At 41.9% G+C, this 25,478-nt stretch overlaps 1 protein-coding gene across 1 annotated transcript in view; it reads right to left on the reverse strand.

The window, feature by feature from the left end:
- The window catches only part of FBXL17 (F-box and leucine rich repeat protein 17), a 423,066-nt gene that overhangs the window by 72,054 nt on the left and 325,534 nt on the right, over positions 1–25,478 (reverse strand). The window lies entirely within an intron of this gene.

The following is a 25,478-nucleotide window of genomic DNA, read 5'->3' on the forward strand; positions in this document are numbered from 1 at the left end:
ATAGCTGGTTAATTTTTTTAAAAAAAGCAATAAAGTGGTGTCTAAAATCCATAGTGACAATTGCATAGATGAATGAGCAGTTTTATTTTAAGCCACATTCTAAACTTAGACCATATACAAAGTAGGTCTCAGTGGGTATGAAAATGGATGCCTCCAAAGCCCTATGACTTTTAATAAAAACGCTAAATACAGAATAACTACTAATTCAATTTCTACTAAATATTGTAAATGCTAAAGGTTAATCTATTTTGGTGAACTAGCAATGACAATGTGACATGTTGTAAATAAATGGCCTCAATAATGAGAACTGCAACTACATTACATGACATTATCTAAACCATGGCCCAGAGGCTCATGACGTCATAGCTCAGGCCAGTCAACATGCTAGGAACGCATGTGATGGCTACCCCAATTCTGCAGCTACTCCATCCAGGACGGAGGATTTGTGGATGGCAGAGAAGTACTTAAGACTCTTTAGAGGGCTATAAGCCTTTGACTCTTGAAACCCCATGTGAACAACCTTTACCAACAATCACCTACTTTTATACAAAAGATTATTAGTCAAGTGTAAAAACCCAAACATGGAAATTGCCTTTTCCATATAACAAGCTCTCATAATTTTTTAAAATAATATTTATTTATTTATTTATTGATTGATTGGTTGATTGATTGGTTGATTGTTTATGTGCACTGGTTCTTTGTCTGTGTTTGTGTAACTGGACTTCTAGGCAGCTGTGAGCTGGGGATGGACCCTGGGACCTCTGAAGGAGCAGCCACTGCTCTTAACCTCCAAGTCATCCCATCATCTCTCTAGCCCCAGAAACACTCATTCTTTTAAGCATTTATTTATTTAGGAAAATGCGACTATAGCATTTGGTGCGACAGATTACTTTGAATTCTTTTTCAGTCAGCATAGGTGGCTCCACCCCTTTACTAGATTTTCTAGACGCTATACTGCATTTGAAATCATGTTACATTCATAGTTGCCTATAAAAACTCACTAGTACTCCATGCTTGGATTTGAGGGTGGAATTTGAGAAGTAGTTAGATTCCTTAGGAATAGCTTCAGCATGCTATGCTATGGGGTGGGGCGCTGTTTAAAAATAAAGAAGTAAGCACTTCTGTCTGAGCCATACCTGCCATATCATTTACCATGAACAACAGGAAGCATGCATCCTGACTCTCCTGGGGAAGGGTCGCTAGCTGTTTCTGGTATGCCTAAAATTAGAGTCAACCCTGACAGAGCATGCACCCATCAGTAGAAAATGCAGTCTTAAAACAATAGTTAACACACACCCTGACTATCTCCCCAGAATTTCTTGCTAAATGGCAACTCCCCCCCCCACCAACACACACACACACAATCTCACATGAGGAGATAGAACACAATCTCCTTAGGCAGGAGTAAACAGTCTCTGTCCTCTCTGTTGCCATTTTACCACTGACATTCTCTTACATAGTTCAGTAGGGAAATAACAGGAGGCACAGAAAGGTGAAAACTTTCTCTACTTCAAAGGAATTCACCGTATCAGTACTGAAAGGGAACTCACTGTTAATATTAAAAACTATGAGACTGCAGAACACCACAGACAAAGTCTTCGGTGAAGGGTGCATTTGAAAATGCCTGTCCTTTTATTTCCTTGGGTGGGATGGCGGCTGAGAAGCTGGTTCTTTTGAAAACCTAATCTAAGTTTCTGCGGGTTTTGCTTTTCCTTAATGTCACTTTTCCTATTCTACTGTTTCTACTTATGCTGGAGCCACATTTGTTTGGCATTATTAAGTCTGATAAATTAACCTTAATGCTCTGAAATTTCTTTTCATGTTGCTTACTAGGAAAACATTAAATTACAATAAGACAATACTTAGCTATGACATTGTATATGCACTATGCAAGAAATAACAGAAATTACAACATTTTAAAGATACACAAAATAGTCAGAGCTTCTGAAAGCTTCCTTGGATTTCACTCTCAATTTAAAAATGCTTATTTACTGCAAATATGAACTTGGCATAAAAGACAAAAACCTAGGGTTGGAATTGGACACCAATGAGACAGTAAATCTTGCTGTTGCCACTGCAGGCGCGTTCTAAGAAGAACTCCCTGTTGTAGTGTCTTCTTGGGCTCTGTGCGGACTCAGGGGAAGGAGAACTTGGGGAGGCAAGGAGAGGAAGAAGAAGAAGGCACTACACACCCTACCACACCCCTGCAGCTACACACTCTGGATTTACAGGCTCTTAAAGAGAATGCCCCGAAGGAAACACAATGTGCCATCACAGTCTGTTTGTTCTATAACCCAGCAGCGCCATCAAGCTTTCTCTTTGTCCATTTCCGGGGCTGTATTCCATGTGTGCCATAGCAAATAGTCCTAAGGACAACCCCATGGCCATTCTTTCCACAGTTGGCAAGTCAGCAAAGAATCTCATCGTTTCTCTATATAATGCCCTTTAAAGGCTTTCCTCGAAATCCAGAATACAGGTCAAGGGCTTTGCCTCAGCCTGTGCCTCACGCCCCAGTCTGAGTCTAATCCCTGTCACTGGGCTTCCTTTGGTCTGTCTGTTCCTTCAACTTGCCAGACTCTTTCCTCCTGTCCCTGCGTCTGCTGTGCCTATCTTCTCCCTACCTTTAGGGCTGGGCACAGAGATTTCTAAGGGAAGCTTTCTTCAACAACACAGCATAAAATTAAAATTGTATCCTGTGGTTCTCTGCCACAAAATCTTGTCAGTTCCCTTAGCAGTCATATAATTATCTGGTTTGTTTATTTTCGGGGGATGGGTATGCTCACTCTAGATATCAGCCCTTGTACCCAGGGGTCCTGTCACTCAATGAGCATTAATTAACTAACAGGAAAGAAGTGCAGGGCATGGAGGATGGTTTTTATGGTTCAGCTTGCTTTGCTGGCAGTTTATTTACAATTCTGACCTACCGTACAGACTTCAAGGGAACTGGTGAAGCTGAGTGCTTTACCAGGATTCCCACTTTCTTGATAAGTAGTGTAAAGTTGCACCCGATTTTACAGAAGGTTTTGTTAACACTGTGGCACATTGTTATTTCCTGCTTAGACGTTCTCTTTTGACTGTTCGAGCATCTTCTGGGTTTTAGCTGTACAAGGAAAGTAAACAAAGATATTTTTCTTGGGGTTAGGCACTGTGCCCTTATGACCCGCATCAACTGCCACCTCCGTCTGAGTTCACGGAACCTGCAGAGTTGGGTGGAACAAAGGAATCCAAGCCACTGGATGTTTCGGAGACTGTCAATTGTACGTGGAATGGACCCTGTGAACAAGCGGTCCCTGGGCTGACATCCCCTGAAGCAACCTCATGCTTCAGGTGTGGAAGTCAACAGGTTTACTAGTTCTGCTGCTGCTCATACCAACATGTTTGTAACCGAAGAGTTAATGAACATCTTTCTACTTCATTGCAAGGTAAACTTACCACAACTCTCTGCAAACACGACTTTACTAGGAATTTCTAGAAAAACATTTAATATCTGCTAAAACTCATAGGCATTTCTCCACAAACTTCTTCTGGCTTCTAGTTACAGCCATACATTCACATTTTACACTCACTGGAAATATGAATTTAGATTTCTTCAGAACAAGGATAGGTTGGTGTTGATCTTTTGATTTCTGTGTTTGTCACTGAGAGGTACGAATTCATGGCAATCAGTAAGCCTCAGACTGTAGATGACGGAAGAGAAATCAGGATGCCTGGATCCCTTCTATGGATTGTAATTTACTCAGTGCTTACAGAGTAAGTGTGTTTGAGGTCCCAAAGTCTCTACTAACAAGCTTGGTGGATCATGTGCCCACTAGTGAGGAAGGCGTGTACTCTGGAAGAACTGGTGTGCCAAAGGCTCGTCTAGCATTTGTCTAGGTTTTTCAGTGTCCACTTTGGTGATGACTAAGGTGACACAGTCACTGAATGGATGCTCATTTGTCTAGAGATTTTCCTTTACTTTGCAACTTTACTAGCTGACAGCACATTCTTATTGGTTCATGTTCTGAGTAGCGCTATCATTAACTACTGCTTTAGTGCAAAGAAACACCTTTCAGGGATGTTTGTCTTTCAAACTTTCTATGAATGAAACTGGATATTTTAATGGCCTCTGAGTGTCTGGCAGCAGGGCTTACTGTGAAGAACCGGAGAGAACTTCCCTGTGTACTTTATCCTATTATTTTTACTTGGTAGAGATCACTGACTTCTCAACTCTCTGAATAAAATATACTTAATAAAACTAATTTAAATTTTTAAAGCATAATTGGATCTGAAATTACTGAGCTATAATTTTTTTCCTTTAGTATATGGTAAATTTGTGTGTGTGTTAAAGAATCAAAGAATCTTTAAAAGGTAGACTTGAACACACTGGCTTTCAAAATAAAATTATCTGTGTAAAGAAAGGCGCTGGAGAGATTAGAAAAGGATAGAGAGGGATGAGAGGGCAGAAGGAAGCAAGGCCGCAGGCTATTCCTATACTGTGACTATCCACATTTTTAATGTCTGTGAGACTGATCGCTTCCAGGCAGCACGAGGAACGGATGAGATGTCCAGCTCAGTGTGCACTATGGACGTAAGCTTCGAGAATGTGGGAGCTGGATAGGATAGAAAGTGACAGTCACTGTGAAAGGACAGAAAGGAAGCACTTTAGGAGGGGAGCAGACAGTGGGAACACAGCAGAAGATTTACAACAGGAAGATCTAAGTCTGAGATCCAGCAATGTGACCTTCACAAAACCAGTTTCCAACCTCACCCTTTTTTGTTTGTTTGAATGAGGGGATGGAAAGGCACAGTTACCCAAGGGACTTATGGGAGCTGCAGGCTTGCTCTGAGGGCGTGGCATGTCTGTGATGAGGTGCCTTCTAAGTGCTTGACTTTGGGGTTGCTATCATTGAAGCACTGGCATGGGGCCAACAGGGGAGGGTAGAGAACGTGTGGGAGGTACTGGTATGTTACTCAATTTTGTTTTGTGTTCAAAATTTGCTTCCTTCATAATCATTCCAAATTCTTTCAGGGGCTGCAGCACAGCAACAGTTATTTCTGTTCCCTTGTTCTAGAAGGGTTGTTTTATTTTAACACTTACCAACAAGACAGAAAGTTAAGTGGAGGTTAAGGAAATGAAAAAAGAAGAAAAAACCCTTTACAAATGCTGTTTATATCAAGTGAACTGGAAGGCAGAGAAATGGAGTCTTAAATCCCCGATTTCTGATTATTTCAAATGTGCCAGCAACTTCCAGAGAAGCACGGGTGCTGCCAGGGACACCTGTCTCCATGGCTGTGCCCAGAGCTCACCCTGCAGCGCGGCTGGGCCCACCACCTTCTTTACCAACTTGCTTTTGATTATGCTTGTGCATTTCCATCTGGACACAACTCTCCTGGAGTTTGTTTTATAGGACATGTCTTTTCCTGTTTGCTTTGAATATTACATTGTCATTAAACAATTCCAAAGGAGAAAACTGGAAACTGAATTTTAGAGGGGTGTGAACTCATTTTGAGATGACTGGTTCTAATTCCTAAGGCTCAGAAAGGTCTCCAGCTCCTCTTAGATGTCACCATGACCACCTTCTTTTTTATTATTATTCTTTTGGATATTCTCTGTATTTACATTTTAAATGTTATCCCCTTCCCTCCTCTGATTCCCCCTCCCAGTCCACTTGTGTCCACAAAGGTGCTGCTCCCTCTCCCAATCACCTTCTCCACCTCAGCGCCTTGACATTCCCTTACACTGGGAAAACAAGCCTTCACTGAACCAAAGGCCTTTTGATGCCAGACAGTGCTATGCTCTGTTGCATATGCACCTGGAGCCATGGGTCTCTCCATGTGTGCTCATTGGTTGGTATTCTGGAGGGTTTGGTTGATTGATAATGTTGTTCTTCCCATAAGGTTGTAATCCCTTTCAGCTCCTTCAGTCCTTACTCCAATTCTTTCACTGGGGTCCCTGAATTCAGTCCACTGGTTAGCTGTAAGCATCCTCAACCGTATCTGTATGACTCTGGCAGAGCCTCTGAGGAGGCATCCATATCTGGTTCCTGCCAGTAAGTACTTCTTGGCATCAGCAATAGTGCTTAAGTTTGGTGGCTGCATATGGGGTAGATCCTCAGGTGAGGCAGTCTCTGAACAATCTTTTCTTCAATCCCAGTTCCTCTATTTGACCTTGTATTTCTTCCCGTAAGTGTTCTGTTCTCCCTTCTAAGAAGGACTGAGGCATCCACATTTTGGCCTTCCTTCTTTTTGAGCTTTATAAGGTCTGTGAATTGTTTCTTGGGTATTCAGAGCTTTTGAGGGCTAGTATCCGCTCATCAGTGAGTACATACCATGTGTGTTCTTTTGTGACTGGGTTACCTCACTCTGGATGATAGCTTCTAGTTCCATCCATTTTCCTAGGAATTTCATAGTCATTGTTTCTAATAGCTAAGTAGTACTCCATTGTGTAAATGTACAATTTCTGTAGCCGTTCCTCTGTTGAAGGACATCTGGGTTCTTTAAAGCTTCTGGCTATTATATAAGGATGCTCTGAACATTGTGGAGCATGTGTCCTTGTATGTTGGAGCATCTTTGGGGTATATGCCCAGAAGTGGAATAGCTGGGTCTTCAGGTAGTACTATTTCTGAGGAACTGACAGACTGATTTCCAGAGTGGTTGTACCAGTTTACAACCCACCAACAATGTAGAATGGTTCCTCTTCCTCCACATCCTAGCCAGCATCTGCTGTCACCTGAGTTTTTGATCTTAGCCATTCTGACTGGTGTGAGGTGGAATCTCAGGGTTGTTCTGATTTGCATTTCCCTGATGACTAGGGATGTTGAGCATTTCTTTTGGTGCTTCTCAGCCATTCGGTGTTCTCCGCTGAGGAACACAACCATCTTCTAATATCACCAAAGGTTCTATACCAGGAGACCTAAAACTATGTGGTTCTCTGAAGGATTTATCACACACTCATATTTCTTCTACCTGTTTTCCTTTTTATGACAAACTTAGAAACTGTAAAGAGTTGTTTCCACTGTGAAATAATACTAATCCAATAGTGAAGTACGAGCCAAATTGTTATCTCAAAAATATCACTTAACTATATACAATGGCTTGCAGATTCCCAAAAGAATGACTGTAATTTAATATATATTCAATATATTCCTTTCAATATATTATGTGAATGCTTCATGTAAGTTATGTGACTCACCCTCCTGATTTCAAAATAGTTAATAATACAGAATAAATAACCATGATATTTTGATAGAAAACAACATTTTAAAATTATTGCACCTGGATAAAGTTATTGAAAAGTTCATTTGGGCTTGTTATCTGTTTGAGGCAGTATTACTTCATCGGAGGTTTTTGTTGCTGTTATTGTTTTATATTTTTTCTTCCTTTTTGAAACTTGCAGAAAATGACCGCAATATTTACGGTCACTTCATGCTTCCATGTTTTGCTTTCTTAATTTTGCTTTAATTATTCACTATGCACTCGACTGTTCAGTCACTCTAGATGTGAGATCTGACAGGCAGTCTGTGTGGGCTTTGGGGAAAGCGTGGATGACGCCCATCAATTGCTGTGACTGCACTTCATGGAAGCCCCTGGCACCAGGCCTCAAGAGCTGACTGTGTGCTTCCTGTAAAAGGAAGGCGATACACTTGAAACTGCTTCCCTACTTCTACCAACGTCATCACATGGATCAAGTACTTTGTAAGGTGCGAGTTCAGGTTTTAAACACAGATTCCACATCCTGACCTCTTCAGTCTTCACACGATCCAAGTAGTATAGTGCCAACCGGAGCTTAAATGCATTTCTTCATTGAAGGCACAAAAGTTCCCTGGGTTAGACTTATCTGTTGTTAGGTCTGAACTGAAGTCTATGAAAATCTCCCCTGTCCCTTTTACCTTGGTAGGGGACTTATAACAAAGGTACAAAAATTACTGACTTAGATTAGATTGTGTGTGTGTGTGTGTATGTGTGTGTGTGTGTGTGTGTGTGTGTGAGAGAGAGAGAGAGAGAGAGAGAGAGAGAGAGAGAGAGAGAGAGACAAAGACACAGAGATTCATCTCAAGATACTATGCTTAATATTTAGATACAGAAAGTATTGTCAGTGGTATTAGAATTCTTGAGCACTTTTGCAGTGGCACCTAGAATCCTTAAGAAAGTGAACATGCTTTCAAGGTTTTACTTGAGAACATTAACATTCTGGTATATAGGAAGTAGTGATGTAAGGCAGTAAAGCAAAGAAAAAAAGAAAAAGAAAAGAAACATTACCTCAGTGAAGAAAAATTGACAGTGCTTCCAAGATATCAGCATGTGAGCTAGCAAAAGGGCCACATTTCCCTTATTCCACCAAACAGGTATGTGGGGTTGATACACATGAAGAGAAAATACCAGCAGCAGCCTGTGCAATAGGTTCACAAGATCTCCTACAGAACAGACACAATAGGGAAGTGGCAGGGAAGCCAGGCTCTATCTCCATAGCAACTGGGGGAGGCAGGAAGCAGGGAGCTGCATGCCACCTCTAATCAATTAAGAGAACTGTTTGTGGGTTGGAAAGATGTCTCTCTGTAAGAACACTAGGTCCTGAGTTCAAATCCCAACCACCATCTGTAATGATATCTGATGCCCTCTTCTGCTGTGTCTGAAGATGGCTACAGTGGACTTATATATAATAAATAAATAAGTCTTTCAAAAAAAAAAAAAAAAAAGGAAAAAAGAGAGAACTGTTTGTAAGCTGAAGAGATTCCTAGAGACTCTGAGTAGAGCTGGGGTCAGAGAGACAGGGAACCTGAACTGGAAACCTCTTTCCACTGCAAAGCTTCCATGCTGTCAGCCCCTGCGGAGCTGCTGCGCCGGCCACTTGGCTCTCTAGCTTTACTGTGATGTCGGCCTTTACTTAAGCTGCAGTGGTAGTCTCAGTCCTTTCATGTGGGTAAGTTTGGAAGTGAATTTGTCTTTTAGACGCAGTACTTTACAATCTGTCACTGAGGCGCTGTTGACCGTCACCTATGCTCTGAGATTTGTCCAATTATTAACAGCTCAAAATTTCCAAGCATCACCTGTCCCTGCAGACGCTTCTTTTGTGAGAAGAGAGTGCCTAACTTGGTGCGTGAGGTCAAAGCCTGTGATCATTCAGTGTATTATTTGTTGTCTCTAAAACTCTTCCCAGGGGTGGGACTCCCTTACCCTGGCTGCCTGTCAGTGGACAGCAGATATGCTAAGCAGCCATCATTTTTACAGACCGGCTCATACCATTTCCTGAGAACACTTTCAAGTCTCTATCGCCCCTTGACACACACTGCACTAGTAAACCCCATGTGCAAACATGAGGCTGGATGGCAGGACTATTCACTAAATATTTACAATGGTAAACTCTGTGTTTTCAGGTGAAACAGAAACAAGATCACCAGCTTCACACACCACAATCATGCTTTTTGCACTGTCTTAACCGGTCAACAGAAATTTCTCCATATAAAGACAACCTAGAGGAAACTAAAATGAAACCATTTATCATGAAAGTAACCATGGATAAGCAAAGGATGACGAAAAAACATTCACTGTTAGCATGGAAAAATGTGTTGTAAATGAATAAAAAGCCAGCAGAAAGCCGGGGTGACAAGTCCTATTATCAAGAAAAAAATCTATAATCTCACATATAAACAGAGTAGGGCATCGGTTATTTTAGAGACAAAAAGATTCTGGAATATACGTGAAACACCCAATAGTCATCTAAGCATAAAGAAGCTAAGAGGCTCAGTCACCAAATGGTGGATAAGGGATGCTAATCAGCCCAGTCTTATTCAATCTATTATGTGCAACAATTCTCCGAGGGTGGAATAAAGGACTCTGAAGCCAGTATTAGACTGTGATTTTTGTCCTCTGGGAAACTCCACTTAACAGCTCTGAATATCATTAAAAGCCTGTGAGACTCTCATTCAAGGGCTGCTGCTATAGGCAGCCTGGGGAGCTTTTAAAATGCACATGCAAAGAAAGACAGACCATGATTGCAGACTAGTTATACTAGACAACCAATCGGCAAATGCTCATATTCCAACCTCCAGTGGCACTTACTGTGTGTCCCAGCTAACCATGAGCATTCCATGATAACACTATAAGCTTCTAGAAGGCAGAAAGTGTGCTATCCTGTGGCGTTTTGTGTATTTCTTGTCATGTGACAGGCATACAATGCAAGCTGAAATGATTTACGTATTTGCCCCATCAACAGAACCTTACCCACCTCTTACTGGCAATACTGGGATTACAGGGGTCACTGGCAGCACTCTGCCTAATGGTGTGCTGACTGACAGAGGAGAAAATCCAATCAAGAAGGCCGGTGTGACCTTTGGGTTGGGCACTTGCTGTATCAACAAGGTCAAGATCAAAGTGACGGGTGTCTAACCTCCCACTACATGGCCAGAGACCTGAACTTTCCACTCTGTTACCTGCTCGATTTCATCAGCATCACAGGTGAGCTGGGCTTGGGATGCTGGCAAAGAGACTCACAAACTGCACTGTCCTGGAATGAGGCTCCTTTCCCAGGCTTAAGAAATGCACTAGAAGACAGGCTTCTTGTGGATTATGCAAGCCTGCTGATTAGACATGAAAACAACTGCTTTCTGCTGAGTTGAAATGGGATTAACATAAGCCGGATGAGTGCGGGGATGCTGTAAAGAACCCAGTGAAGGGCCATTCAAAAATTATACAGCCAAGTTGCATTAAAAAAAAAAAAAAAGTCCTGCGAAACAGAGAAGCTGACATCAGCCTGCTTATCAGCAATCAAGACAGGGCAGCTCACACTGAGAAGACCTATGTGGGGAACATGATTCTAGGCACCAAAAACTAGTTCCTGTGACCCCAGGGCAGAAGGGTCATTTGTCACGTTTCTGCCTTTCAGTCACATTGTTGTTACAAACGGTCTGAGTACATAAGTAATAAGGATAGAACTGAATACACTGGAGATGCATATCCAAGTGCTTTTCCCTTCAAACATAACTCATGTTAGCCGCTGTAGGGCTCTGTTAATTGCTAAGAGACAGGCAGTCTGCAGGTGACTATGGCAATGCAATTTACATCTGCTTAGTGGTGATATATTAGTCAGCTCTCCAGAGGGCTTCTACCGTGGCTTCCTCCATATGGTTCACACGTGTTCTATCACCCAAACATATCTTCTTGAAAATGGCCATATGCATCTCTTTCTTTATGCCTAGAGAATGGAGCCTTCCTTTATTCTTCATTTGCTGTCTTTCTGTGATGTGTACATATTTAAGGAAATTATCATTTTTAGATCATGGGAATATAATTCTAGTTATATGCAACATTTTTTTTTGAAACAAGATACTTCTTTTTGATATTAAACATGCCAAGCCCCAAAGTCAAGATAGCATTGTTATACATAATATGATCAAAGAGAATTGGACATGAGTTTTAGTTAATTACACAAATCTAGGTTCATAAATATGTTCTAGAAGAGTTCTCCCAATTATGAATGAGTCAGGAATTATCATCATCAGTAACCACTATCATCTATGATATTAATGTTTTGTGGTGGCTACTGACTGCACGATGCTAGAGGACACAGCCTCTCCCTGCCCCCGCTGGGAGAACAAAGCTACGCCTCTTGTGTGCTATGCTAGGCTAGCCAACAGCACTTTGCTATTGAGTACACTCCTGATTCATCAGGTTTCATTTGTCCTATGACTGAGAGGTTGACAGGACTGTGGTCACTAGTTTCCAGCGGGATTCAGTACCAGCACCCATCGCTCTGTGCAGGGAGACCTGACATCCAGTGCTTTCAGCGAGTGTGCTCATCTCCATCCTCAGTCACAGGGCACAGCGAGTGTGCTCATCTCCATCCTCAGTCACGGGGCACAGCGAGTGTGCTCATCTCCATCCTCTTAGTCACAGGGCACAGCGAGTGTGCTCATCTCCATCCTCAGTCACGGGGCACAGCGAGTGTGCTCATCTCCATCCTCTTAGTCACTGCTTTCCCTTTTAACTTGTAGAACCTCAGGTGACTCAGACCTGGATCAAGAACCATGGAACCTGGCTTCCATTTACACCTGTAGTTTGGTGGATGGATCTAGCCCTTAATTGTGGCATCTACCTACCCCCTTTTACCACCGCTTTACAGCAGGGCATTGAGTTTCTCTCTGCCCTTCACAGGTTCTCATCTTTTCTTCTGACATAATGGGGGAATTACCAAACATGGGGGGGTCTCCATTTCTCCTATTTTCTATTTCTAAATTAGCAGAATTATATAGAATGATGCTATTCACAAAAAAATATTCATTTTCCCACTCTCTTGAGTGGCACAGCCTTTCAATAGAAGAATACTCTGTATTGGTCTACCAATTTGCAAGCGCACATGTTCAAGGCCAGTAAGACCCTGAAACAGGACACGGGGGATCAACTGATCCAGACCAAACTCACACATTCTGTAGACTGATTCTGACCTATATTGTGATCTCTCTGTCCCTAAAAACACCCATAGTTCCACTCAGGTAGAAGTTAATGATTTGGTAACAAGAACAACAGGACCAGATGATAGGCATAGGGCTTTGCCTGGGTTGCTGTTCTTCCTTTGGTTCCCAGTCCTGACATCAGGAAGCTCACAATCAACTCACTCCAGCTTCGGGTGGATCTAAAACCTCTAACTCAAGAGCACGTGCACCTGAGTGCAGACAGCCCCACTTGGGCGTATGCCTATTTTAGGACAAATCTTTAGAAGGTGGCTGGATACAAGACAGTATCGTAAACTTTAAGAAGGAGTATGCAGCCTTTCTGGGAAGGACCTTAAATATTCTGCCAGTGAGTTAGTTTTCTGTAGATAAAAGGTTCTAAAGTGGGGATGCCCACAGCCAGATTTGCATTTTAAGATGCAAGGGTTTTCAAACTTGGTTGCACATTAGAATCACCAGGAGAGCTTTTAAAGTTATATGGGGAACTTGACCCCATCCCTAAAGGATCTAATTCAGTTAAGCTGAGGGAGGGCTTGGGCATCCTTCCATTTACAAGCTCCCTGGTGACTCAAACAAGTAATCTAGGCCAAGCTCCATGTCTTCTAGTTAAAGAATAAAACCTATTAGAGATTCCACACAAATCATAAATCAGTTTACCTAATCTATGATTCCCAGCTTTGTAAAACCAAATGAAAACCTAAGAGCAGCCAACAGAGTCTGGGATCATATGTCAAGGCTAAGAACTTTTAGCTGGATTGGGGCAGAGCAGTGGAGGGAGCATGTAAGCCCCATTAACACAGCAGGGAAGGCTGCGGCTGTCTTCAAGAGGGGTTTCCTCTCTCAGACACCACAGACATCTACCACTGCATTTCTGTGACAACAGAGACCAAGATAAGATCTTGACAAACTGAGTCTGTGACAACTGCCCAACAGTCTAGCTGAATTAAGCCAGTCCTCTGGGCTGAAAGGTCTTCCAGCCCTTGGGCAAAATGGCAACATCCACTGTTTCTCGGGTTTGGTTATCAGCATGTATTTTATAGTCAATCAATAATGTAAGGTCCTAGTATGGCCTTCAATGCCTGGAGACATTCAACAGATTTGGGATGTTCCCTCAGTTCCTTCAGTTCCTTCCATTATCACAGGCTTGGTGGCTGAGGATGGATCCTGATTCCATGTACAGATTCAGGAAGACACGGTCTTTAATATCCTCAAGTTAGCACTTGGATTTTAAAAGGTAAGAGAAGCCTTTCGGCACTCAGAAGCCTAGGGCTTTACGGGAGCTTCCCTTCTGTGAGCTCATACAGTCTTCCCTTTGCCTCACCAACAGCTCGGCCATTCCTCAAGTGTCTTCACTCTGCAGCGTTGTCTAGTGATGCATTTTGCACCCTCCCAACTAGTTTCATAGAACGTGTTTGGAACCTCATTGATTCCCCTAATCTACGGCAATAATTCTAGTTACCCATCTGAGCAATGCTGCAATGCCAGCCCCTGGGAGGCTGAGGTAGCTGGACTGACAGTTTGAGGCAAGAAAGCCTTTTCCAAAATAATGGAACAGACTTACAAAAGCCATGACTGTCCAATCACATGTGTACAGCTTATGACTGCTTTTGTACTGTGGTGGTGGTTCTTAAAGCCTAAACCATGAACTACCTGGCCCTCCAGGTAGCTCTGCTAATTCTGGTATGGCTGTGTTGAGTCTGACTAAATATATACGCCTTATTCCACTGATTTCATATACTAGACTTTGGGAGTTGTGTTTGGTGGTGAGACAAAGTGTCTGTTAATCCAGCCTTTCAATCACAATGAGTCATCCCTGTGCTCCTGAGGCACCTTGTGTGCTGATGCCAACTTTGTCCTCTTGTGTTTTCTGCTGTGTGTTGTGTGTACCATGTTCTTCAAAGGATGAAGAACACCTTCCCAGGCTCGATCCAATGGCATCACCTTGTAATTTTGCTCTGACTCCTTTTTCAAGAGTCAAATCCTTCCCATATTACTATTTAAATATGACTTATAAACTTGTCTGTTTTTTTTTTTTTTTTTTTGTCTATTTATACATCTGGGTTCTTTGTTAAGTCATGAAGACCAAGATTAAAAACACAGCATTTAACTTTCAAATGAAAAGGGAATGGAGGTTTTATGCCCTTATATACAATTGAGGCCACTGCTATTTTAAATTGGTTCGGGAATTTTATTTATGTGTCTGCTTTCAGGGTCACTTGATGTTCACAAGACATGCCACTGTAACCATTATACATTATTGTAAATTAAACCCAAACGTTATTTTTTAATTTTCTCAGCAAGCACATTCTCAAAGAGTTTTAATCCTTTCCAAAAACAGCATTTGCTCTTAACAGGAGAAGCCTGCCAGTGACGCTCATTGCTAAATAAAGTAGTGCAGGCTCTGAATACAATTCTTAAAGGAGAATTTAAAATATATATATTTAGTGTTCTGGTGGCCATCCTGAAACAAATGTGTACTTTTGTTAGCTATTCATCCCGATGGGTTTTCTTGGGCTGGAATGAAGAATTCAGTGTCACTGGGAAAAAACTGACCACTCACTAAGCAGATATTCACATTGGTAACGAGGCAGCTGGATATAGATGAACAAAGATATAAAAAGAAGACCATTAAGGCAAATCTACATTTATCCATGTTGGGTAAGGAAGAACTCCAGAAGGCAAAACTGAGAGATTGAAACTAAGTGAAAGATAACTTCAACCACATTAAAGTAAAAAAAAAATCTGTTCATGAGCACACTGTGAAAAATGAAGTTCACGAGAACATTTGCAAAGCAAGTAACTTACAAATGAACAGTGTTGTTGTCTATAATCAGCTGCAAGTCAGAAGAGAAAGTTAATCTTCTAAACAGAAAAAAATTGTCCATACATTGGCAATTTAAAATATGGTGATGTTTGGAGGTTCGGTAACTATATCACTAGATTCAAGAAACTGTAAACTAAGACCACAGTTACATAATTCCACAGAATAGAACTGGTGTGTGCACTAGAATAGAACACACACACACACACACACACACACACACACACACACACACACACACCAGGCAATAATCAACCAACAACTGGCAAAGATGTTAAGCATGAATTATCTTATACCTGATGGGATCCCAAATTAGCAAAACCTTATTTTGGAGGGTAAATTGGTGACACTATTGATTGCTATACTTATTCTTAGACACAGAACATTCAACAAGGCATTCACTGCAGCACCATTAGAAACATGAAAACAGAAAAAAGCTAAATTCCTTTGTGGGAGAAGGAAACTTAAATTGGAGTTGTTACTTAGACTGTGTAACATATACGAGCTAAAATGAATGAATTAGAACCATATTCAGTTGGATTTATCTCAGCAACAGAACAATGATAATAACAAAAAAGTAAGATCCAAAGGAGGTATTGCTACAGCAAACCATTTATACAAAATTCTGAAACCCTTAAGGAGTGGCGTTTACTGTTCAGATACATGCAGATGGCACAGGATCATAGGGAGGCCAGGAATGCTAAGTCCCCAAGTGAGGACAGAGAGACAGGAGTTAACTGTCTTTGTAAACAATGTTTTAAGCTAAGGCACATGACCTGAGTATCATTCTAATGCTTTGCAGAATAACTGGTATGTTTATAGGTAAAAAAGCCAATCACTGTGAAAACAGTTTTTGGATCAAATGGTTAAACAAACAAACAACTTGCCCCATGTAATGACAATCTGATAGGAGATTTCCCCAGCCACTTACAATGGATGTTACACCACTCTAAGGTGCTATGCATTCAAGAATTAGATTTTGTCTTCAAGCTTGGCCACTCTATACATTCTTATCAGCAAGGTAGGACACAGAAGCTATTCTCATTCCTCAACCAATTGGAACTGTCAGATGGGTGACATAAGGATTAGAACCCATGTGTGACAGCTGCAGAGAATGGGTTGTAAGTAGCAGGCATTGTAAGCAGTACCCTAAATCTCAGCTTTCCTGAACCACACCACACCTAATTTTTACTTATAACTACACAGTGTACACCGTTTGTCAGAGTCAGAGCTCCTGGATCAGTTTTAGACTTTCGATGACTGTGTAATAGGAAATTCTTCTTTCTGGCTTATTTGTTTATTATAGCTATTTGATGAAAATAATGAGTCACAGAATAGTGTATATAATAGAGTATGCTTGATGGAAAACCAAAAGACACTAGAAATGTTGTATGTGTTGGCTCTCAGTAGGAAGGAGTGAGAGGGACAGGGTCCCGTCACAGCGCAGAGAGTGGCTATTCACTCAGTATCCTGAATTCTTACAGTTTGAATTATGTCATGTGTGAGAGCCATTGCCTTTGCATCACAGTTAAAGGACAGTCTCATGGCTCAGCGTCCTGTGTACCAGCCAGGTTCAAGTGCTTAAAGTCCCTCCCCCTTCTAGGGGGACATGGGTTTCACATTATGGCAGCCCCGAGTGCCTATGTTGTGTATGTCTAGAATGTGCTGACTATCTACGTTCACTTCGTCTTATCTGGATGTCTGGGCTCCTGGGTGCTTACTGCCTCTCATTCTCCTTCCTTCAGGTAGGCTGACTTTCATGGCATGTCGATGCTCATACTTAAAATAGGGAACTACTGAATTTTCATTGACATATCTTTTCAACAAAACAACATTTCTATCAAGTGGAAAACCCCTTTCTTCAAATTATAACCTGGTATCTTCCCTTATGGTTTATTTTGAATATAAGAGTGTGTCACAGTTAATTTTTATGGGCAAATGACTAGACTCAGGATCACCATGAAAACACACCTCTGGGTGTGTCTCACAAGAGATTTAACTTATGACCGACATGACCAGAGTCCTGTCACTGGGTCACTCTAGAGCCTGACAGTTGGTGCTCCCGTCAGTTACCACCTGCCAGCTCTAGTCCACGCTGCAACAACAACAACCCTCCTGACAGAACAGATGCTCTCGGAAACACGCACTGACCTAACCTCATAGGCACGTTCTAGGAAAGACTCAAAGTCTTGGCACACAAAGGAAGAAATGGGAACTGCTGCTCTCCAGCTGCACTGTTGGAAAGGCATTTTTGTTTTAGAAGCAGGTCTTCTAGGGACTTTGGTTACAACAAACAGACTTCACCAAGGTGTTAGGTAATTTTATGATAATGAACTTGAGCATGCATCACCCATTCACCCCTTAACTGGTTTCTGAGCACCCACCTGTCACACGCATGTGACTGTGGTTTTATTACTTTGAATTTAGCTGTATTGAGGCCTAGACCACGGGAGTCACCCTAGTTCTCTTCCTTATCTCCTTGACCATATTATATGCGCAATCATCAAATCTCAGGCATTCAAATGCAGAACCAAAGCCTCAGTTCATGATTTCTCTATGGATGTTTTGCCTGGCAAAGCCATTTTTTGTCTAAATGCCCTGAAAGCTTTGTGGTATCATCTGTGTCTGCACAATAGCTGTTCTTTGGTCTTTCCTCGACAGACTCTCAGTCATTGTCTTAAGCTCACAAACCTGGCTGTGCTACTCTCTAGAGAGTTTCAAATAAATTCACCCTCCTTTCCTGGCTATACATACATACAGGCTTTGATTTCTGTCCTCTCCACCAACAATAGAATTGAGAGCAGAGTCCCTAATGGAGGAGTTAGAGAAAGGATTGAAGGTGTTTGCAACCCCGTAAGAACAAAAATACCAACCAACCAGAGCTCCCAGAGATTAAACCACTATCCAAAGAGTACACATGGTCGGACCCATGGCTCCAGCTGCACATGTAGCAGAAGATGGTCTTGTTGGGCATCAGTGGAGAAGCCATTAGTCCTGCCAAGGTTCGATGCTGCAGTGTAGCGGAATGTCAGGGTGGGGAGGAGGAAGAGGTGTGGGGGTGGGTGAACACCCTCACAGAAGCAGGGGGAGGAGTGATGGGGTAGGAGATCTGGAGGGGAATCTGGGAAAGGGGATAATATTCAAAATATAAATAAAATATAGCAAATAAAATCAGAAAAAAGAAAGAAAATACTTTTCATGAAAAATATGTTTCATGTTTTAATGAGCAAGGCTGACCCCAGAATCCATGAGTCATTAGTTAGAGGAAGAGTTGAAATCTCATTCTTAGGGATCCTGACTGGGAGAGGGACATGGGACACACTAAGAATGGCTCTTCAAAAGTACTGGCGGAAGGATCATAGGTAAGAACTACAGGGAAAGCATCTCAGTTTCGGCTGAGAGGACAGACTGGATGGTCAAGATCATAACAGCTGGTATTTACTGAGCCTGTAACAAAGTGCTAAACACTTCACAAAATTACTCATTTAAAACTTGTAACCATGCCACTAAGTTGAAGTCATGATTTAACTGATGAAGACCCTGACGCGGTCCAGCTCACAGTCCAGCACGAAGCGATGAACAAAGACACAGAGCACTCTAATGTGCTCATGCCGAGGTGCAACTGCTGAAGCCTCGAGCCAGGCCTGCCATCCTCCAAATCCATCTTGCCAGATTTCAAAACCTTTTCTGGTTGATGCTGATCAGTATCCCGCATGCCTACAGCTTTGTTACTACAATCTGTGAGAAAAGGTCTTTCAGCAATAAATGGTTCCATGTGGCTTCCTAGCAAGGCAGAGGAATTCAAATGAACAAGGGCAGTTAGTGGCTGGAGCAGATGTGGGACAATGATGAAGCCCTACTGAATCAAAGATAGTGGTGGCTATAGCCAGAAAGCACCAAGAGCCAACACCCTGTTCCCATAGAGAGGATTCCTGAGATCACATCAGCAACCATTCCAAACACACAGTAATTAGGACCAAGGGGAAAACACAGCATTAGTCTAGGGCTGGAGCAATGTCTCCTAAGTCAAGATCACACACTGTTGTTGTTGAGGACCCAAGGCTGGCTCACAACAAAGATGCCTAGCTGCTTACAACTGCCTGCAATTCTAGTTCTAGGTGATCTGAGCCTCCCTCTTCCACATGCACCTACAGTCAAGGCAAAGACTCTCATACGCATATAAAGTTAATTCTGAAAAGTTCAGTAACTTGCATATGTATTTTTTAGCACCCCTTACTGTGCAGCATGGGGCAGCATAATCCTGCTATGTATAGCTCATACTAGCTCTAAAATCAAGATTTTCCTGTTTCTCCCTCTGGAATGCCAGGGGTATAACTCTAAGCCACGTTATCAAACCAACCGAGTCAAACAGTTAACTGCAAAGTTAGCCAGCTAGGTAACCTGAAACCAGAGTAATCGCCATATGACTCCACAGAGAGTATACAAGGCAAAGTATTTTAGAATAATTTGACCCAAGGTAAATGAAGTAAACAAATGAGTTAAAGGCAAAGGACAGAATTCCATAATGCACACAAATTCTGTCTCAGTAAAGACGTATGGGCACATTACCCTGCTCCAGCGTCTCATATGGTCTCATCTGGCACAATTTTTCAGAGATAGTAAAAAATACAATTTGCTCATTTAGAGCATGTTTTAGGGCAGAGTGAAAAATAATTTCTTTAAATTGAATATTTGGGAACCAATTACAACCCCAACTCTGCTATTAACCTCAAAATAGGTAATTGCAAGTTTGTGTCTAAATCCATTTGTCATAATAGAGCAAATTAAGAATCACATGATGGATGTGATTAATGTGTGACAGTTATCATGAGCACCACGAGTGCAAACTAATAACAACATCAAAGAGAGATTCCAAATGTGATGCAGCCATGAAGGCAAAACTAATTTCCGAATTATAATAGCAACGTCCAAGAAAGCTAATGTTTTCTTTGTGTGATAGTCACGGCTGGGTGTCTGGAGAACGGCTGGCCATTAATGCCCTAATAAATGGCAGGAACACACTGGAAAGGCTGTCACCGTGTGATGCATGGGGCACAGTTGCTGCTGCTATTGTCATAATGGACTGGCTAGGTGGCAGGTCACAGGGTGATGTACAAAAAAATAGTAAGACTCATTACGGGCTCCAGCTCAGGGGCTGGGTGTGCCAGAGCATTCCAACTCAAGCTGGATAAACAGTTTCAACACGTGTGGCACATATTCTTGCTTAATTTTTACCTTATTTTCCTTACCTATTGTTCTGCCAAAAAGAACAGTGCAAGACTCAGAAAATAATAGAGTCACAATAACTAGAGTACATTGCAGATGTGAGGAACATCTGTTTAGCAACTATCACACTGGCAATAAAAGAACACAGCCTCAAGTTTCTGGCAGAGCAGGTGCTTAGCTGTTCCCTTGGTACCTGGAGGAAGTATCTATTTTGGCAGTTAATGGCAGGCATAGTTTAACCAGTTGGGCCACCTGAGGAGATGCAGTAACCAGACCTTGCTAAAATAGAGTCCGGTGAGGCCAGGAAGGAAGCTGGCCACCATTGCATCCCAGCCTTGAGCATGTTCTTATCCAGATGGCCAATCAACAGAGGGTGGAGACCCAAGTCCACAGGCTGAGCCCAGGCTCTGACACACACTAGCCTGTGCCACCCAGGGAACTAACTTTACTTCTCTGAGTTCAGTTCATCTCTCTAAAAGTGAAGAAGTCACTGTGAGACACACAACGTTGCAGGTAAGACACGGTGCATCCAACAGCCACTTGTCACCATCAGTGGTTTAGTGATGGAGGAAACTAGATGCAGAAGAAGATAAAGTACAAGGTGGACATTCTGACAGCTCAGCTCTGACAAGGAAAGTTCTGTGGACCGAAGCAGGACAGACACAGACAACCACTACCTTCTCTGACCCCACAGACATAGCATAAACATCCTTTTCTAATTTTCAAACACAGAAAAGCTCGGGGTACTTAGCAGGAGTGGAGGGAGGGGAGGAGTGAGCCCTGAGGAGCGCTACTGAATGTAACTAGAAGAAGACTTGGAGCCAGGTGGGTCATCTGGATTAGCAAGGATTTCCAGGAGAGGGGACAGAGTCAGGAAGCAGGGAGGGACTGGAGGAGGCCCCTCTGCTTCAAACCCTTTGTTTATTTTTACAATTGCCTTTCACAGTCATTTATAGTTCCCTCTTTTACTAGCAAAAACAAAAAATCAGTTTTTTTTCTATATTGCTAATAGTCTTGAAACTCCAGCAGATAATTTTCAGGTGTTGGCAAGTTTTCACGCTTTGACTCAGTATTACTGAAACTCAACACCGTGTTTGACAACTAACCTTATTAGTGTTGTGTAGACGTCATGTTCAGACCTGCAGGAAATAATGAGCACCCCGACGTAACCCTTGACAACGTAACGGTTACGTTTGGAAGAAGTGCTGGTAGGCTTTTGCAGACCATGGAGTGAAGGTCTTCCAATGCCTGTTCTTGTTTAGTTCAGGGCTCAATTCAGAGTGTTATTTCAAAACATCACCAAATGCCTCACATCCCTAGGAAATATATTTTGGGGGCCAGGGACTCCATTTTAAATGGTTAAATGCATTAAAAAAATGCAGACCTAGGATAGATAACCACAGATGAAAGCAAAACCATTTAAAAATTTTCAGTGGCACAAACAGTATATTAAACTGTCCACACATTCTAGCTGACTGACATTTGTGTGTGTGGATGAAATTAGTGAAGAAGTTAATTTATACCTTTAGACACATATATACACATACATACACATATATACACACCATGTACCCAAGTTGTGCTTTGTGACCACATACTTTTGAGAAATGCTGCTCTAGTGAGACATACGTCATGAGAGGAGACAGACACACTGCTGCTGCCCCTCTCCCTGCCTGCTCTGCTGTGGCCTGTCCAGCATCTCCAAGATGGCTACTTCACTTTGACACCATCTTCTACCCTGTATGATACACTCATCTCTTCTGTCTTCTTCCACTTAGAAACTGTGTTGTTCCTCAAGGTTACACCCCTATTCCTTTACTCCCACTGAAGATCCGTCCTTCTCAGAGGACAGATATACCTCCATGAGTTCAGAGAGTGCTTCTGTATGGGAACTTCTGAGAGAACTCTTCACAGACCGTTGCAGCCCTCACCTGAGCTGAAGCTCTGGCACGGGCTGCCAAGTGTTCAACATCAGAGCCACAGCCTGAACTTCTCAGTCTCTTGTGTGAGTGGAAAATGGAGGCAGAAAACATGCTGCTGGTGGTCTAAATCTACCCACCTCACTGTGTTACAGACGGTTACACTTGTTTTCATATCTAGCCCTCGTAGCTCATCAGGCCTTTAGTATTCCTACCTTCCTGTTGGACAGTGCCGGATCATACTCCAAGAATGGAGTCCTGTGAGGAGAATTCTCAATGCTTGTGAGAAAACTCCAAGAAAAGAAGACAAGAGTCTGTGGCCTCAGTTTCTTCAAAAACAAGGACTTGTTCTCGGAATGTGCTTTCGTGCTCCTCTCAGTGGAGTGAGTTTACTGAAGGTTACTCATTATTGTTTGGGGCCACTATTCAATTTATTGTCTAAACTATTCTTTATATACTTCAACTGTAAAACATGTCTGTACCACATGAAGCTTGTCCTTGTCATTTTACACAGCTTAAACCCATGAGAGCTTTACTCAGGTGACCTTTCTTAGCACCCAGAGTATAAACTCTGATGTTTTGAATGAAGTTGGCTATTGCAGGAGACTTCAGTCCACCCCATTCATTGGCTCCATTCTCCCAGGTCTCACCACCTTCTAGAGCAGTAGCAGACAGCACACTTTGGAAAGTCCAAACTAGATTCTTTACTTCCTCTCAAGCAAGATTGCATGACATCTTTCTCCCATAGTGACACCTCATTTCCCAGGTTATCCTTGCATGAAACCTGGAAAAAACAGTTGGCTTCTTTTTCAGCATCTAAATTAAATCAATAAAGGGCTGCGGTGTGGCAGATATATTGAAATAGTGCCCATCTTCCAAGGACAAGTGCAAATACCAGATCGTCAATGAAGCTTTTCAAAATAACTAATTCACATTGATTTCTCTTTCCTCTGAAATAAAAGAGCATTGGCTGGGTTTATCAATTTTCTGATACTTAATCATATATATTACAGTATTACTAATGACAAAACTATAAATGGTCTTGTATTTCTCATAAAACTTTTCATATATGTATGAAATACATATTTGTATATAGAACTCTAGATTCTCATTATTTGGATTGTTTCTATGCCACTTATTATTGGCATATCACTGAAAATAAATGAGATGCTTATCAGTTTTATATTCAAATACTAAGAGCAAGGAAACTAAGTTCTGATTCATTAGGACTTGAAACAATTTACTTAATGTACTATTTTCAAGTAAGCAGAAAGGTAAATATGAGTGATATATACAAAATGTAACAGGGGAGGCTGGAGACGGCTTAGTCAGAAGGTGCTCGCCCTGCCAGCATGAGGACCTGGACTAGAGCACAGAAGACAGTGAAACCACGGAGCACAACGCCATGCGCCTGCGATTCCATCCCATGAAGGGAGGGACAGCTGGATTCTGGGTGCTCCTTGGCTACCTTCTGAATACTTCACATAGTCAATAAAATGTCTCAGAGAAACCAAAACAACACAAGAGACAGGACTGAATAAACATGTGCACGTGTTCATAAACAGATATGTATGTACACACACACACACACACACACACACACACCCCACAATGAGATAAATAAAAATAACTATATTCTATTCTTTATGAAATGAGAATATTTAAATACTTTTTGGCACATATTTTATTCACAGACAAAAAAAAATTAAATCAGTAATGGCTGCAAGGGACTAAGGCTGTCACATTAGGAAACATCAGTTCAGAAGTTAGGCTGAATCACAGATGAGTCATAAGCAATGGCCTGGAAGTGCCAAGGAAGAGCTGTTTCAGAGTGCAGGGCTGTAAGAAGGAAACGCTCAATTCCAATTCCCCCATCCAATGTGAGGACTCATTAGTAGGCAAAGGCAGCTGATTTTAATTGTTTAGACTGGTACACAGGGAGAATGACAATCTCCAAAGTCAAGGATCTCTCTCCTAATTAGACAGGGAAGGTTGGCACACCATGGCATATTCATGAGTCTACAGGAGAGAAAACATTTTAAAAGCAGAGATGAATGAAAAGAAAGCAGATGGAGAGAAGATGATTTTGATCACAGATGACTCCTGGTAAAGGCAAGTTGAGATAACCTCTGTTAGAAGGTAAAATGAGTGGAAAAGGCCAGCAGACCCGATATGCAGGGAAGGACGTGGAGGTTAATTATAGAAAAACCGAGTTTCAGTTTTATCGCCCATAAACTTAGCTCGAGAATTACAGATATTCCAATTTCTACTCTGATCCAATATCAGGACAGACTTACTGCAAAGCTCCAGAGTGGAGTCACTCCTCAATTCACTGACACACCTTAAACAGGTTGCCTGAGGACTGCAGGATGCATCGACTGACTCTTTAAAATCGCCCTTCTACAGAGTAAAGCTGGTGAGCTGTAAAGGATTTCAGCTTTCCGCCTTCTGTTATATTCCCGACAGGAAAATGTCTGCAACAAGTCGAATACTTATGTGAGTAAAACTAGTGCATACAGAGAAGAGAGGCAGAGCAAAGAACCACTTGTTCAGTGCAGACCACAGGGCTCTTCTCACCTAAACACATCATCGTAAGAATAAAACTTGTTAGGTGAGTGGTGTCAGAAGCAGCTGAACTATTTTTAAAAACTAAACAAATAATTAATAATGATGACTATCAAGAAGATGATTCACTTTCAAGAAAAGAGTGGCTAAGAGAAAGCACAATATTATTCACTTGACCAAGCTGGCCGCTCAGGGCTACTGCACTTGATCCCAACAAACGGCTGCAAAGGAGATAAATGAGCTCATTCCACTGGCTGTGAAACCAATCTGAAGCAGACCTTTTAAACTATTACAAAATGTGACAGCACTTTAGTGCTGCCAGCAGACCTTTCCAATAAAAATGTACCAAACTGTGAAAGATCACATTTCATAAAACTAAAAATTGTATCATAAAAGGTCTCATTCCACAAATTTTACTCCAATTCATTATTATTTCTGAGACATAGGTTTCAAAAGTAACTTGTTGCTGGTTTCAAAAGAGCCTACCTCTTCTAGAACTTGAGTCTATGAATTACAATCAAC

This window comes from Micromys minutus, assembly GCF_963924665.1.
Source record: "Micromys minutus genome assembly, chromosome: 19".
Lineage (NCBI taxonomy): Eukaryota > Metazoa > Chordata > Mammalia > Rodentia > Muridae > Micromys > Micromys minutus.